Here is a 15975-nt window from a genome sequence, read left to right as displayed (position 1 = left end):
AACACACAGTAGCAGGCTTTCTCTCCTTCTCTCTGCCACTGTGTGTTTGTGTGCTTATGTTTCTCTCTAATATGGAGAGGCATGGCAAAAAAAGACATACAGAGAGAGACGTGTTCAGATTTCCCTTCAATGCATTTCAAGAGTATTTGTAATATATCCTATTGTGCAAAACAAAACACTGCAATGCTGGGTTTTGTTTTGTTTGTTTGTTTGTTTGTTTGTTTGTTTGTTTGTTTGTTTGTTTGTTTGTTTGTTTTATTTAAATCTCTATGAGCCAAAGTCATTTTATCAAAATGTAATTATCTGTAGTTTTTTGGTCAAACTTTCAAAAACTGAGTGAGGAGCATCAGTATCAGTAACTTCCAAAACAAAGCTCACGCTCATGCTAGCAGTTCTGTTCACCTTATATTTATTATATTTATCATTTTGACTTAGCACGTTAGCATGCTAACAAATTAAAACGAAGCACAAAGCATAGTTGAGGCTCTCAGTTTATGTTTCCATTTTAAAACATTTTAGCATAGAACAAAGTAGTGGACTAATTAAAATGTTGATGGTACTACATGAAAGGGACTTTGGGTTTGTATCCTTGGGGCATTATGAAAGTTAGGGGAACTCAAACATGTGAACCTCATGTTGGTCTTAGAAGAAAGAATTTATATATATATATATATAAAAAAAAAAAAAAAAAACACCCAGCACGCCCCTGCGGGCGGTTTATCCTTCAAGCTCGGGTCCTCTACCAGAGGCCTGGGAGCTTGAGGGTCCTGCGCAGTATCTTAGCTGGGATCCAAAATAAACCTATCAGAGAGAGAGAGCAAAACCTTTTGGAGTGGCCGAATCAACAGCCTGGTATTCTTACATTCCTTGGTAAGGAAAACCCTTCACAACATCTAGCAAAGTCAAGAACTTTCTTGAGGAGATAGGTGTATAATTATCATAATCAACAATCTTCACCAATGAAAAAGGTGCAAACCACTAGTTACACTCAGGACCTAAAGAGTATACTAATGAAGCAAATTCAACACAGCCACGCTTGCTTTGTATAAGCTGGCTTGACAAAACCTAAACTCCAGTTAGAGAAAGGGGTATTACTACAGCGGTTATCAACTTTCCCTGTTAAGCTGGGCCTTCTGCTTCAGAATCTTTGCACACTGAAATAAAAACACTCTTCTTCTGGACAAAATGATCCCTGTGAGTGTACCCACTCTATTCAGTCATTATCAGATGATAATGATAAAAATCTATAAAGACCACAAAAGTATACAAAAATATAACAAAAATTGCAACACTTTTGAAAAAAAGGACAAGCTGCATGTTAACCTATTGATGATAGCTTACATGACTGCTGCACATTAGAGCTCTGAAACTTTAACCTGGATACATTTAAACATTAAAGGTTACTGCCTCATAGCTTAATAACAGAGTCATGGAAATGACTCTGCCAGCTCAGAGTGAAATTTATTTTATTGATTGAATGGTCTGATTGATTTTTTTAGTCTGTGTTCTAGTAGTTCCAATTCAAGCAGTGTAAGGCAGACTTGGCAGCAGATTAGAACCAAGTATAAAACCATCTATACATTTTCTGTGCCTCTAACTGAATACATGCAAATTCCAGTTACAATGCAATGCACAGTTTGCACAGCTTGAACTTGAAAAGCTCATGTACAACTTGACAACTGCCTATATAAAATGTGTTTTTCCAACATCGACTCTATACAGTGCTTCAAAACATGTGGTAAGTAAGTTACCACAGTGATTTAGCTAGCCACTTCTGTGACATAGCTTGCTAAAGCATTAATCTTGATTTATAGTACATCCTTTAGGAAACCCAGAATACTCTTGTGATCTCTTGTGATCTTCTTGTGCTTCCGATGCTTTTTAATGAACCATTTACAGAAAGCTCAAACGATATCCCAGACATGATTATGAAAAACGGCTCTAAAGGCTTTTATTGTCCACATCGGAAACTCTTACATCACTCTGCTCTCTTTGGCCAAGCTATCAATATTTTTTTCCCTTCTGCTATTCATCATTTTGTGTTTCATTGAGTTTTTTAGACACATGACACATGATTGTATAACCATAGGCAACAGTGGTATTGAAATATGGTCACAAATAGACCCGGAATTGGACGATGGATGTAGGGCAGGAAAATGACATGGTAGAAATGTGTCACCTTTCTTATCCATCTTAGCCTTCCTGTGAAAAATAAACGAGACAGATATTAAGTGACATGTGCAATAATGTTCTTACTTACAAAAGTATTTTTATATCCATTTAATGGCGAATATCTGGATTTGGATTTGAACACTTGTATTACAATAAGAAACAGGAGTCAGTACACCCATGTGAACTATTACTTACATGACTTCAAACAGGGTTTTTTGCCACTCAGTTAGCATATCTTTCATTACTCCAATTCTTTTTTTTTTTCCCCCAATAATTTAATATGCCACGATGTTATAATTTAGACCCAGTCTTCTTTTGCATGGAGAACACTAATGTTGCTCACAGTTTCTGGAAAGAAGTTCTGCCATCCCACAGAAGCATTTTTTAGCTGTAAAAAACAGAAAGGGATCTGTTGTTCTACCTTCTTCTCTAAGGTTTTTATTATTATCATTATTTTTCTGGATTCAAGTCATACAGTTTGGTGAGGTAGTACTTTTTGTCCTATGGAAAGTCTTGTGATGTGTTTGGATTCTTATTTTGTTAGAAGATTCCTTTCCAACCGTGTTTTTTGTTTGTTTGTTTGTTTGTTTTTTAGTATCCACAGGTACTCATGATTCCATTTATATTTACAACTCCCCAACACCTTTTGGAATCCCGCATGTCCATGTCATCACACTCCCACCTGTGAGCTTCATGGTTGGGACTGTACCTTTGCTGTGGTAGTAAGGCCACGTTCACGCCAAACATCCTGGATCCACCTGAGCTAAACCGGTGCCTCTTAGCCTTATGTTACCAAAAAAAGTGTTTCCAGTATTCATCAGGCTTCTTTTTATGTTCATGTCCAAGTATTCCACCTAGAAATTATAGTTTGTTTCCGTGACCACAGGTTTTCTTACCCGTGTCCATTTATTTGTTAAAGTCTGTCAAATTAGGTTTTTCAGGCACGCTTGCCAGCTGCATATGTTAACATGTCACAGTCAGCTCATTATTTAGCTTGAAAGAGAAGCTTTTATAATAAATACCAGGTCAGACCTGGTATTTATTATTTATCAGGTGCTCTGTGACCTGTTCATAGATGGCCCCCTGATATGGCAGGAAGCATCATACTGAGAAGGCCAAGCACCATACTGCACCACCAAACTCCTGCTGAGTGTCGGTCAATAGGCAAAAATCGCCTGTCGTGACCAGCCATAGTTCATTCCTGCACACCACACTGATAAAGGAGAAGTGTTGGGACAGTTTAATTATATGATGTCAACTGGTAACACGTGATTTAAAAAAAAAAAAAAGTTAGATCAACCCAGAAGATTAAAGTTGTGCACACAACACTCAACAACTGAAACTTAACTTTAAATAAAAAATAGCAAGTTCGGGTAACAGGTTGTAAATTCAAGTTGACAGAAACCCAGAAATAAAACCACCGTCACAGAAAGCTGAGTGAGAATCATCTTAAATATTGCATTAGCTCAACTACAACTCCGATACCTATTTACAGTGCAGGACTCCAGGACACTACGTCTAGTACTTTATAGCCCACAAGTCGATGTCTTTTAAGCTCAGTTCAGCTGTCTTACTCAATGCACGCAGGTTGAAGCAATAGCACTAAGAGTATAGTTTCAAAACTGTGTTTTGTGAGACGGCATGTCAATAGTTTTCTTGCACATAAAATTGTCCATAGGAGGTTTCTCTCCCTGCACTACGACACACCCCATCTCTTGCCCTATAATAGTTGGGATAGGCTCCAGCTGCCCACACGAACCTGACTTGGATAACAGTAAGAGGATGGGTGGATTAAGCTACGTCCACAATGAAGCGCATCAACTTTGAAGTCGACAGCTGGTCACTTTCAGTCTCCAGTTGCCTGGGTGACCCTCTGATGTGTTTACCATGTAAGAGCTAAAGGATGTCAGGCCCTCACACCAGCCACATGGAGTCCTGCCAGGTCCCAGTGTCCTCATGTAATGGCCCATCTCCTCATGTCTTCTCTTTACTTTTGAGAGTGTGCTAGGAGACTCGGCCAAGACTTTTGTGAAAGCATGTTTTGATGTGCTATGATGCAACCTGAAATGACTGGAGGTATAGTCTCAGTGATAAGGAGAGAGTAATGGTCACTATCTGAAAAAACATTCCCTTTTTGGGAGTTGTCTTGTTGTTGTTGTAATTTGCAACTGATGAGCAGATGAAATGGATCTATAACGATTTATGCTTCTTAATTGGACACTGATTGACTTTGTGTTATCCTGCGATGCCCCCTTTATTTCTTGAGCATTGTATTATTAGTGTATTGTTAACAATTTAATGCATGTAACACAGCATGAGAAACCAGGCTTAAGTCCATTTTATGCTTTATGTAAAACAGTAAGAGGATATAAATATAAATTAACATGCAGCAAAATGGTGCCGGCTTGTCCTATGTTCCATATATACACACACACATATGACCAGTAATATCTGCAAATTGATCAGTGGATATATTTCCCTGCTTGACCTTTGCTAGTTTTTTTTAAGTATGTTACTTTAACTTAAAAAAAAATACTATTGTCATATTGCAAGTTAATAAAACCCCAAATAAAATATATATGGATGGTAATTATTTATTTTCATGTGACAAATGTCCAGTTTTAGCTCTAAATATATTTGTTGTTGTAGCGCATTTGTAATGCCCTCAGATATGTACATGTATGTATATAATTACATACACATATGTGTGTGTGTGTGTGTATGTATGTATAGGGAGAGAGAGTGAGAGACATTAAAGTCAATTACTAATTAAATGTGTAGGTGGCAACTGTTCACATGAATGTAGAGAGGGAAAAAAGGTGATAATGGTGACAATCAAAATCACGGGGGTGGCTTTACTCCTCCTGTTTCATGTCCTGTACCTTTTTCTTGTTTCCCACTCTGTTAACAGAACACTATCTTATTTAATTATGCAAACATCTCATGTCTGATGATGCACGTAGGCTTTTTAAAGGACAGTTAAGAGAAAACAGAATGTACACCTGTGTCTGGAATGGTCTCTTCCACTATTCTGCTAGCCTCCTCTGAATGAGTCATCCAGCTGGCTCCTCATTGGATAAGACCATGCCATCCCTAGGGATTGCCTTGCAGAGGCAGAAAGGCCTTGCTTCCATTCACAGAAACACTGGTATGCCAGCCTGCTATTTCATTCACATAAAAGACTAAAAACTGCATGCCTTTTTTCTCTTGTCCACTGCTCCGTTTCTGCTTTGTCTTTTTGCCGTCACTTTTGATTTGCGAGGGCTTGCCTTTTTTCCCCCCTGCTTCTGTGTTTGCCTTTGTTTCTGAGGCGAGAAGGCAGACGTGCTGTCTTCTTCTTCTTTTTTTTTTTTTCCTTTTGCCAGGCAGGAAAGGGATTGGGAGGGACTGCAGTGCGAAATCTGCAGCACAGTGAGAGTGGAAGCTGCTTATGAATGAGTGTCAGTCTTTCGCCGTTGCTAGATGCTCTTGAGGACATTTTATATGAATGTGTGCTTTCTGCTGCCAGGAGACAAAGATGCTTCATTGCTGTTGGTTTTAAGGAGACTCTGAAGCTTTTTTTTCCCTTTTATCCATCTGGCTATTTCATTGACTTATCTGCCTGAGAAACATGCCGTTCAGAATGTGTTTGTTTGAGTCGTATCATTCATGCAGTTCAGCCTGGACCAGTTGCTGGGTATTTTAGAGTGGCTGTGAATCTGTTTCTGCTTCATTGTTGAACTGTTTCCTATTGCAGATTGTCAACATTTTTAGGCTTAAAAAAGTAAAATTGCTTTAGTCTTTTTATATATAATTGATGCTCGAATATAAATAGCTGTGGAAATAACTGGTGGTAGATTTTGGTGAGTGGTCCAGGACTGATGTCTGCTCACAATATGCAATTATATTACTTGAACATGGGCAATATATTAATGTTTCACCTATTTCCAATCATACTAAAATTTTGCAATGTTGCTTCTCTTGATGATTTATGAAGATTTCTTTTGCATCATTTTAAGGTGAATCTTTATTTTTCTTTAAATAGAAATGTCTATTTTATTTTTGTGCCATAAGAATTTGACAGGCGCTTCGATTTAGCTGTGAATTGAAAGGATGTTTTCATTACATATTTCACTTCATTTACTGTCATCTAAGTGATTAGTTTATGGTGTGTCATCCTTTTATCAACTTTTATTAGGTCGTCAGTTTTATGGCACTGTTCAAGACGCAAATTCCAGCAAAATATGAATGATTACTTCACGAAGTTACTAAGACAATCAAGTTACCTCTCATCCCTCATTTCCTTTTCACAGAAAAACAAATAAGAAGAAAATAATTATGGAGAATGAATATGAGACTGGGGAATATAAAAATTGATTGGTTCTAGTGTGCTGTAAGTGGGAGGTTTTTTTTTCCCTCTCCCTCCAACAGGAAGTGATTTGCAGTGTTCAGCAAGCCTTTTGTTGAGAAGGTTTTCTCAGATCAGTGAGTCATGCTTTAGCTCTGAGCCGGCAGGCAGGCAGCAGTCAGTAGAGGGTATTTGCTCTTCCCTTGCAGTGTCCGTGATCATCAACAACACAGATCTTTTTCTGTTCTTAACTTTTTGGATTTTGAGCTAGGAATCAGCAGCAGCGTCACCGCTGGAAACTAAAAGCTGCACCACAACACTGGAAGCCTTTTAGAGACCTTTCCATCCTTTCCCCCCCTCCCTCTGCTTCAGTGTTGTTTCCGTGGATTGTGTCTGTATATTTTTCCTCTGACGGATTGGATTGCAGCTCTGGATTTTACAGAGAGCAGATTGGACTTTGGCGACAACAGCAGCAGCAGCAGCAGCAGCAGCAGCTCAACACAACCACCACTGTAACCTCAATAGAGAAAATTACAGTCAGGTGGCCTGTGATTGCTAAAAAGGCGTTTGCTGCCTACCGTTGCTGCTATGTTACAGGAGAGGGTAATCAGCACCGCTCAGCCACGTCTGCCAGCACGCTTGTGAACGAGGCAGGCTGTGCGTGTTGGTTGGTGGAGAGAGGGGAGAGAGCAAAGAGAGAGAAGGGTATGCTTCACCGTACCAAATACAACCGCTTCAGAAATGAGTCAGTAACATCCGTCGATGAGCTTCTTCACGGCCTGTCCATGAACCCCAAGGTCTCGGCCACCCCCCAGTCTGCAGCCGAGACGTCTTACACACCCCCGACTGAGGTTCAGCCCTCCTCCGCCACCGCTCCTTCCAGCAACCCCACCGGCCATGGCTCTGACCACCTGGAAGATGGAGGCACCACCCTCTGTACGCTCATCAACAAGGTGTCCGGCCTGAAATTCAGCAACTCCGGCAGCTTGCTCGGCATAAAGGGTCTGCCCTCGGCCGTTAAGGACCTGGCTGTGTCAAAGCTGCAGGGGGGTGGGGGATCAGGCTCAGGCTGCTCCAGTGGCCCGAGTCCCAGCGCAGCTACAGCGGCAGCCTCTGGTGCGGGTGTCTCTCTGTGCAGTTCGGCCTCCCATTCAACCCCCTGTTCACAGCTGGAGCCATCTGTCAGCATGAGCAAGAAGAGCAGGCTGGATGAGCACCAGCCCAGCGGAGAGGACTGGAATCCAGGTGGAGGCGGTGGACTGGTGAGCAAACCCTCCAAAGGATGGCTAGACTCAAACGAGAAGATCTCTGGTCCCGGAGTCACATACATTGTTAAGGTTGGTGGACTCACTCTTTCCCCTCACTCGTTTTGTTCTTTGTTCATCCCAGTCATTTTCCCATTCTCTCTTTTCTTTGAATGAGTCGAGTTTTAGCTACCTGCAAGTGGGGGTGGGTGGGGTGGGAATAATGTAGTTTCTCACAACATGCCCTTGAGTGGGTGTATGTAGGCTGGGTGAAATAGCAGCAACCGGAAAACTGGCACTGAATAATTCAGGAAAAAAGGAGAAGGTCACCATTAAGGGGAAAAGTAGAGGAAAAGCTCATAATGGCAAAACAAAAACGGTAATTATCAATGTGAACATTGTGTAAGCATTTACATTTCTCCGATATTTTGGCCAGTCTCATGTATACAGAGAGGCAACGTTATGCTTTTGTAACCATGGTGATGAGTTATTTCTGTACATTGTGCACCTCTGTGGCTGCTTTAGCTTGCCAACAGTGAATGGGTTGAATGGGAAAAAATATTCGGAGCATCCTCGTCTTAACACACTTATCACTGGCTGCTGTTACTGTTGTCCAACCATCGTACATCATTTAAAGGTGAGCAAGTTGGCACACAACTACAGGAGCTGCGAATGTCATCATGCCGGCAATGAGTCACTAGCATAAGGAGTGATGATGCAGAGTCCTGGCTCTTTAAGGTGTGAAAGGGGGGGGGGACATTTTTACTGGGTGAAGTAAAGGAATAATTTTTCTATTTTTTTTTCCTGCCTTGTCTTGTACTGCAGTGCAAAGAGAAATGCAGCTTTTTGGAGAAAATGAAAATTGAGGCCATCACTGCCAGGGGAAATGTGTTATCTTCCAAATCAAGTTACGATTGCCATCATATGACACCTACTACAGCTAGCCCAAACAAAGCCTACAGTATCTGTGACCAGCGTGACATTCCATTAACTGCATTAAGGCAGAGAGCACTTATTTGTCCAGTCAATGCCGCTGAAAGCAGCCACACTGTGAGAGGGGAAATGGGTCTGTCCTGTGCTCACCCTCCACCCCCGGCTTTCCCTGTGGTTTCAGTCCCGTGTGTATTGAGTTCAACGTGGTGTTCTGCTCACAGCACTTTTAATTAGCGTCATGTGGTCACTCCTCGCACATCACGCACCATTACCCCCAAGCGGCATTGACTGACAGTGATGCTGTTTACACTCTCACTTTTATCTCGTACTAGTGTTGTGTTTTTAAAAAATAGAAAAAAAGAAAAGAAATGCACATTAGATATGATAAGGTTTTCTGGTAGCAGATTTAACAGGGGTCTTTCCTAGTATTTCATTGTGTTTTTAGGAAGGTCAGAGTTCAGGCTATATGCATACCACTGTCTGTGTAGGTTCTGAGTCATCCAGGTCACAAATGATTGAAAAGAAGGCAAGTAGACTTTTTCAAGTTAGTGAAAATCAAGTTGTCGTTTCTTCCAAGTACTCAAGGCTAGCACAAGCCTACCACTGTACTTACAGGAGCAATATGTGACAAATACTAACAAAATAATATGTATAGAATTGGTTATACTGTATAATATGTTCACATAAACAATAAAAGAAATACAGAATAGTAAAGCTGTAATTAACCGATCACTTTCTACATTTCTTAGATCTGCTTTCTTTGCATTTCAGAACCAAATAACACTGACGTATCGATTGTTTGCAAAGCTGATGTGGAAACGTGTGCTTGGCCACCTGATCAACATAAATCCAGTCCTTTATATTTATTAAATTATGTTATTATTCCTGACCGCATTGCCGCATTGCAAAAGTTGTATCCCATAAATGTTTTACTGCCTAAAACCCCCCCCCCCAACGATTCTTACATGATTATTTGATTATTAAATTCAATTGCAACCAATTAATTATTCTTTTTTATTGATCACATGCATTATTTCCTGGACCTGATTATCCTGTCTAGACTGTACAGAAGCAATACAGTCTCAAAGCAGTCTGTGTAAAGTTGCAACTTTTTATCCACCGATTCCTGTTTTTGGACACAAATGTTCCCTTTTTTCATGATTCTGAACATAAATATACAAACATTTTCACCTTTAAAATAGGGGAAAGAAGCCACACTTGAAGGTGTGCGTTCAGTTGTCAGGACGATTCCTCCCAAGAGTCTCAAGAAAAAAGATGCTGCGGACACTAAATATACTTCATGTTAAAAGAGTAGTTTAAAAATTGTGCATGCTGTCATGAAAAGTTGGGGCAATTTGTGTTTGTGAGCACAAACCAATGGATTTTTCACACTTTTCATACAGGAGAAATTTTTAGATAATGCACACAATAAACACCGTAGCAAAAGCAGGTTTAGACAATGCAATATACAGTATGACTTAAATATTTAGAAATGTTTGAAATTAATTACAGTTTGTATTATTATTATTTTTTTTATCTAGATCACTTGGAAACCTAGTTAATCCGAAATTCAGTTTTAGAGTTTTGGTTATGTGCGTTCTTATACAACATAAGGGAATATAAACCCTGCGTGAGCTCAGAATAGAGCTCTGCTAATTTTAGAAGTGCTTGATGTATTTTTGGCCCTGCTAAAGCACGCACTTCAAACACACCCTTATAAAAATAGAGAACATAGGCAATTTGAGAATGTCACGTTGACAAAATAATATTTTTGTTTGAGCGCAAAATGCTGAGCAGAAAGACACAGAGTTATAAAAGGAAATTTATGATTGTAACAAGTTAGTTTCTTGAACTGGCTCTTTTTAAAGGCCAGAGTGGAAACACTGATGTGTCTGGAAGTCTGTTTTGTTTACAGAGAAATTCAAAATATGATTTTAAAAGTGATGGAACTCATCAGCACCAAATGTTCCTGGCCTGTGCATGAGCTGTTGCAGTCTGGTTCTGGAAATGATTTGATTATTTAAAAGGAAACTTTTAATGGTGAATAAACCTTGACTTGTTTTATTTCTAAGTTAGCATCAACTTTGGCTTCATTAAATTTACCTTTGTAAACTTCTTCTATGGCTGGATGCTTTTATTTTTAACTAGAAAACCATCTGCTTGGTCATGAAACAAACTGTTGTTGTAATTTGGGTGTCGGTCTTCCTGCAGCTCTCTTTTTTTTACAAAAGCATACATTGAAAAATAATTATTTTAATTTGTTTTGTTCAAAAAGATCTCAGATTTCACCATTATCTTTAATTATACTACATAAATACTAGCTTGCTACTTTTTTGGGTACACCTGTTTAACTTTTTGTCCTATATAATCACGCATTTAGGCATCTAGACATGGTCCAAGAGACCTGCTGAAGTTCAAACCGAGCATCAGAATCATAAAGAAAGGCGATTTAAGTGACTTTGAATGTGGCATGGTGGTTAGCGTGAGACAGGCTGGTCTGAGTATTTGAGAAACTGCTGATCTACTGGAATATTTCCACATCACCATCTCTAGGGTTTATACATCAAATGAGCAGCAGTTGTTTGGTGAAAATGCCTTGTTAATGTCAGATGTCAGAGGAAAGTGTTGTAACTGCTGTGAGCTGAGAGGGAGGCAACAATAACTCAAATAACCCTTTGTTACAGCCAAAGTATGCAGAAGAGCATATCTGAATAGCAGAAGACCACACTGGGTGCCACAGCTGTCAGTTAAAAACAAATAACTGAGGCTACAGTTAACACTGACATTAAAATCGGACAACAGAAGATTGGGAAACTTTTGTCTCTGTTTCTGCTGCAATATTTAGATGGAGTACAGCGACAGATTGGTGACCTGTCCAGGGTGTACCCTGCCCCTCACTCTATGATTGCTGGAATAGCCTCCTGCCACCTCTGAGGAATGTTTTCAGCCCCTCACTGAGTCTATTCCTCAAAGAATTAAGACAGTTCTGAGACCAAAAGGTGGTCCTACCAGGAGTTAGCAACATATAGCTATTGAACTGGCAAGTGAGCGTTTAAAAAGTTAGAGAAACTCAATATTTTATTTCCTTTCCAAACAAATACAATCTCTTCATCTCAAACTTAATATAGATTTTTTTCAGAGTAGGTAACAATAACTTGACTTAAATGGCCCCGCTGCTTTTGAAAGTCATGCATGGGTCACAAGTTTTAATAACTGTATCATGCCTGATGTTAAACAATGGGTCCATTTCTTTCCTTTCTAGAACAAGGCCCTAGTGTCAAAACTTGTGTGTGTGGTGATTTTGTATGCTCTTAAAGACTGCAGTAATTTTTTTTTTTTTTTTTTAGGCTTAAAGGTAACAAATAGATATATTTTTTTGACATGGAATGAATGTGTAGTCTTTATTTTTTCAACACAGGGTTTTCATTCTTACTTTGCAGTATCTGGGCTGTATAGAAGTCCTGATGTCGATGAGATCCCTGGATGTGTCACTACAAGGTACAATTTAAACAAGGTATTAGTTTCACACATTTATATTTCTCAAGGGACATATTGATCATTATTGACAATTAAATGGATTCTTTGCTTATGTAGAGAGTTTTCTAATTTGATAAAGAGTACTGTAAACAGGCTCAAGCACAAGCCACCATCACCACACAACACATCACACAAGCACAGCGATCACACATAGCATCCAGATCACTACAGCACACAATAGATGTTCACAATGACAGTCTCTCAAATATCTAATAACCTACTCTAAATGACATTTTAACCTATTAATATTTCTAATAAACACTGAAACACATCAGATGGCAACGGATTGTAGGGGAGATGTCAACCACATTCCTCCTTCATAATCGTTATTTACATCATTAGTCCTTTTCAGGGTCATTCTGGGTGCGCGCTGGGGCCTCATTCTGCCGAGCTGTGTGTCAAACATGTTCAATAATGTTCCATAGTAAAGACATTCGCCCATCGCCTCTGGCAACATAGTGGCAGGGGGCCTAATAGTAATGTAGTAATAACATTTATTTGAAAATAACTGTTACAAAAAACCCAAAACAAGATTTATATTCAAAAGAGATTTAGCTGTACTTGAAATAAAAATAAAATGCTGAAATACTACTGTCATGGTCGGAGTCTGAACTCCGTGTTTATGTTTAGTTTATTATATTCTGTGGTTTTGGTTACCTTGGGTGTTTGTACTCTTCTGTTTCATGGTTCATGTTCCTATGTTCTGTGTCCCCCAGTCTGTGTTAAGTTGGTGTGTTATGTCATTACGTGTATGTGTTTCCTGTTTTACTTTGAAGGTCCGTGTCTGTTCTCAGTGTGTTCAGTTTACTTTTCCCCTGTCTCGTCAGGTCGGATTACTCCCAGCTGTGCCCTCCTTTTGTGTCTCATCCCCTCGTTATCCTTCTGTGTATTTTAACCTCGTGTCTGCCTCTGTTAGTTGCTGGTTCGTCTGTTTTCCCCTCCGTATCGTTTTTCCCCGGCTCTGGTCTCCCTGCAGTCCTCTTCGGCACTAATCTCTAGGAGTCTGCTGAAAATTCTCCGAACCGGATTCCCGTTTCCCACTAGCGTGTATCTTCATGTTTTGTTCGGTAGTTAGGGGGTTATAGTTTCGAGTTAATGTTCGCCGGATAAGTTTCTGTTAAACCTCGAGGATTTTCTCACCAATACAATGAAGTATGCCAGAGCTTATCTTGTATGCTTATTCCACTAGGCTGGCCATCTGACAGAATGATACAGTACCTGAGGATTATAACTATAGAACAACTATTTTTATTCGTTACTTACTTTTTTATTATTGTTTAGATATGATAATGGCAGTTTGTATCATCACACGATATGGGCAGTCTCATGCCAGGAACATTCGAGGCACGCAATTCAGAATTTCATTACGATGCCAAGATAATCGCTATTTGTTAAGCTATACAAATTCCATATGCATCCTAATAGCATAGTGATCTTGTCTTAAAAAAAGCTAGATTATTAGCTAAATTGGAAAATATATAACATCAGGAATTGAATCCATAAAGTTTCCTTAAATAAACGTAGTACAGTAATACCGAAAGAACGAATAACTATCGATGCACATTGGCTGAAAACGAAATACAAACCATAGAAGTAAACATTTTATCCAACATGAAATCGTTTTACAGAGTTTCAGTCTACAGAGATTTATAGCAGCCAGGTTTTTCACATAGGCTAGGTGTATATGGAAATGCATTCTTCTCTTTCTAGTCACTATATTGTAGATTGTATTTACACAGTACATAGTGACACTCAACCTTTAAATAGCATATTTCACAATCCATTTTATGTATCCTTCTAATTGAATTACTTTGTGTGTATGATATAGTTATCACCTAATAATCTATATAAGAATTAACCTATTCTAAAAAAGAAATATGCTAGTAACGCTATGCTATAGAATATACTAAGAACTGTGAAAGTCGAAGTGAAACATCTTTTCTAAACGAACTCGTAATTTAAAACAATAGAACAAGTAAGAAATATTTAGATCACTGAAGAGTTACATCTGTAGTTAACTAAAACTTCTCTATCTGTTGTAGATTACATACATATACTTAGTCATTATTTACTCCTTATGTTTTTTTTTATCTCAGTTTGTTTATAGAGAGCATACATAAGATCATAGACAATATGAATCACAAACATATTTCTTGTATATCATTTACTGTCTACGTCATTAATAAAAAAGATACTTCGGCTGTAGTACTTAGATCTTGCTGTAGTTGCTTGTGGCACAATGTATTACATCCTATCTAAACTTCTCTCTACTAATGATGCAGTTTGATTTAAGTGTGCGTTGTCTATTAAACAACCAAGTTTGTCGTATTAAAAACAATATTATGCTACAACAAAATCTGTATTTCAAATCCCTTCTACCATCGTCCTTTACAGCCTGCGATGCACTAATAGAAAACTTGGCAGTAAGAAAATGGTACATTTAAAAATGTAATCCACTTTAAGGTTATGATATTGAGACTTTACGAACGTTAGCATATATAGTGATGCACTCATAATTTGTTATGCATGGAATTTTCTGCCTCTGAAATCTTTGACCGATGTGCAGTGAGGCAAAGGGCGGCGGGCGAATCGGTTCGTGTCATGTCTACTTTTCTGCTTGACTTCCTGAAGTTGGTAACATTAGCTAACACACAGTAGCAGGCTTTCTCTCCTTCTCTCTGCCACTGTGTGTTTGTGTGCTTATGTTTCTCTCTAATATGGAGAGGCATGGCAAAAAAAGACATACAGAGAGAGACGTGTTCAGATTTCCCTTCAATGCATTTCAAGAGTATTTGTAATATATCCTATTGTGCAAAACAAAACACTGCAATGCTGGGTTTTGTTTTGTTTGTTTGTTTGTTTGTTTGTTTGTTTTATTTAAATCTCTATGAGCCAAAGTCATTTTATCAAAATGTAATTATCTGTAGTTTTTTGGTCAAACTTTCAAAAACTGAGTGAGGAGCATCAGTATCAGTAACTTCCAAAACAAAGCTCACGCTCATGCTAGCAGTTCTGTTCACCTTATATTTATTATATTTATCATTTTGACTTAGCACGTTAGCATGCTAACAAATTAAAACGAAGCACAAAGCATAGTTGAGGCTCTCAGTTTATGTTTCCATTTTAAAACATTTTAGCATAGAACAAAGTAGTGGACTAATTAAAATGTTGATGGTACTACATGAAAGGGACTTTGGGTTTGTATCCTTGGGGCATTATGAAAGTTAGGGGAACTCAAACATGTGAACCTCATGTTGGTCTTAGAAGAAAGAATTTATTTATTATATATATATATATATATATATATATATAATATATTTTTTTTTTTTTTAAATTATGATAGCTTACTGTTTTCATTATTAACAATTTGCCTTTCAAAACAGTTTGTACAGAGATAGAAAGGAACTAATGGAAACGGAAGCATATGACCTGCAGCAAAGGTCCCCCTGAAAATCAAACAATGATCGTGCCATGCAGGCATGCCATCTGTGCCTTAGCCATAAGCATCATGGGATGCCCATCCCAATCATAAACCAAGCTGGTTGCACAGCTTTTCGGATGACGGGGTTGGTTGAAAGATTTGGAAGAGCTGTCATTAAACTTTATGCACACATTCAGGTTCCCAGAGGATGAATCATGCCAACTTTGTTGATGTGTCACCTACTGCTCCCGGGAGGTTCAAATTTTCAGTGCACTGCCACAAGGTTGATGTTGTGGTTTTGGAAACTAGAAAAACTATTTTGTAGATCTGAATAAAAAAAC

The 15975-nt window shown here is 38.7% G+C and overlaps 1 protein-coding gene across 1 annotated transcript in view; it reads left to right on the top strand.

Moving 5' to 3' along the window:
* The window catches only part of shc3 (SHC (Src homology 2 domain containing) transforming protein 3), a 44794-nt gene that overhangs the window by 16319 nt on the left and 12500 nt on the right, over window positions 1-15975 (top strand). The gene's annotated exons all lie outside the window — the stretch shown is intronic.

Source organism: Haplochromis burtoni, unplaced genomic scaffold, assembly GCF_018398535.1.
Source record: "Haplochromis burtoni strain Fernald_Lab_line unplaced genomic scaffold, NCSU_Asbu1 Contig_137, whole genome shotgun sequence".
In the NCBI taxonomy this organism is placed as follows: domain Eukaryota; kingdom Metazoa; phylum Chordata; class Actinopteri; order Cichliformes; family Cichlidae; genus Haplochromis; species Haplochromis burtoni.
The sequence above is the reverse complement of the archived record's forward strand: the minus strand, read 5'-3'. Positions and strand labels throughout refer to the sequence as shown.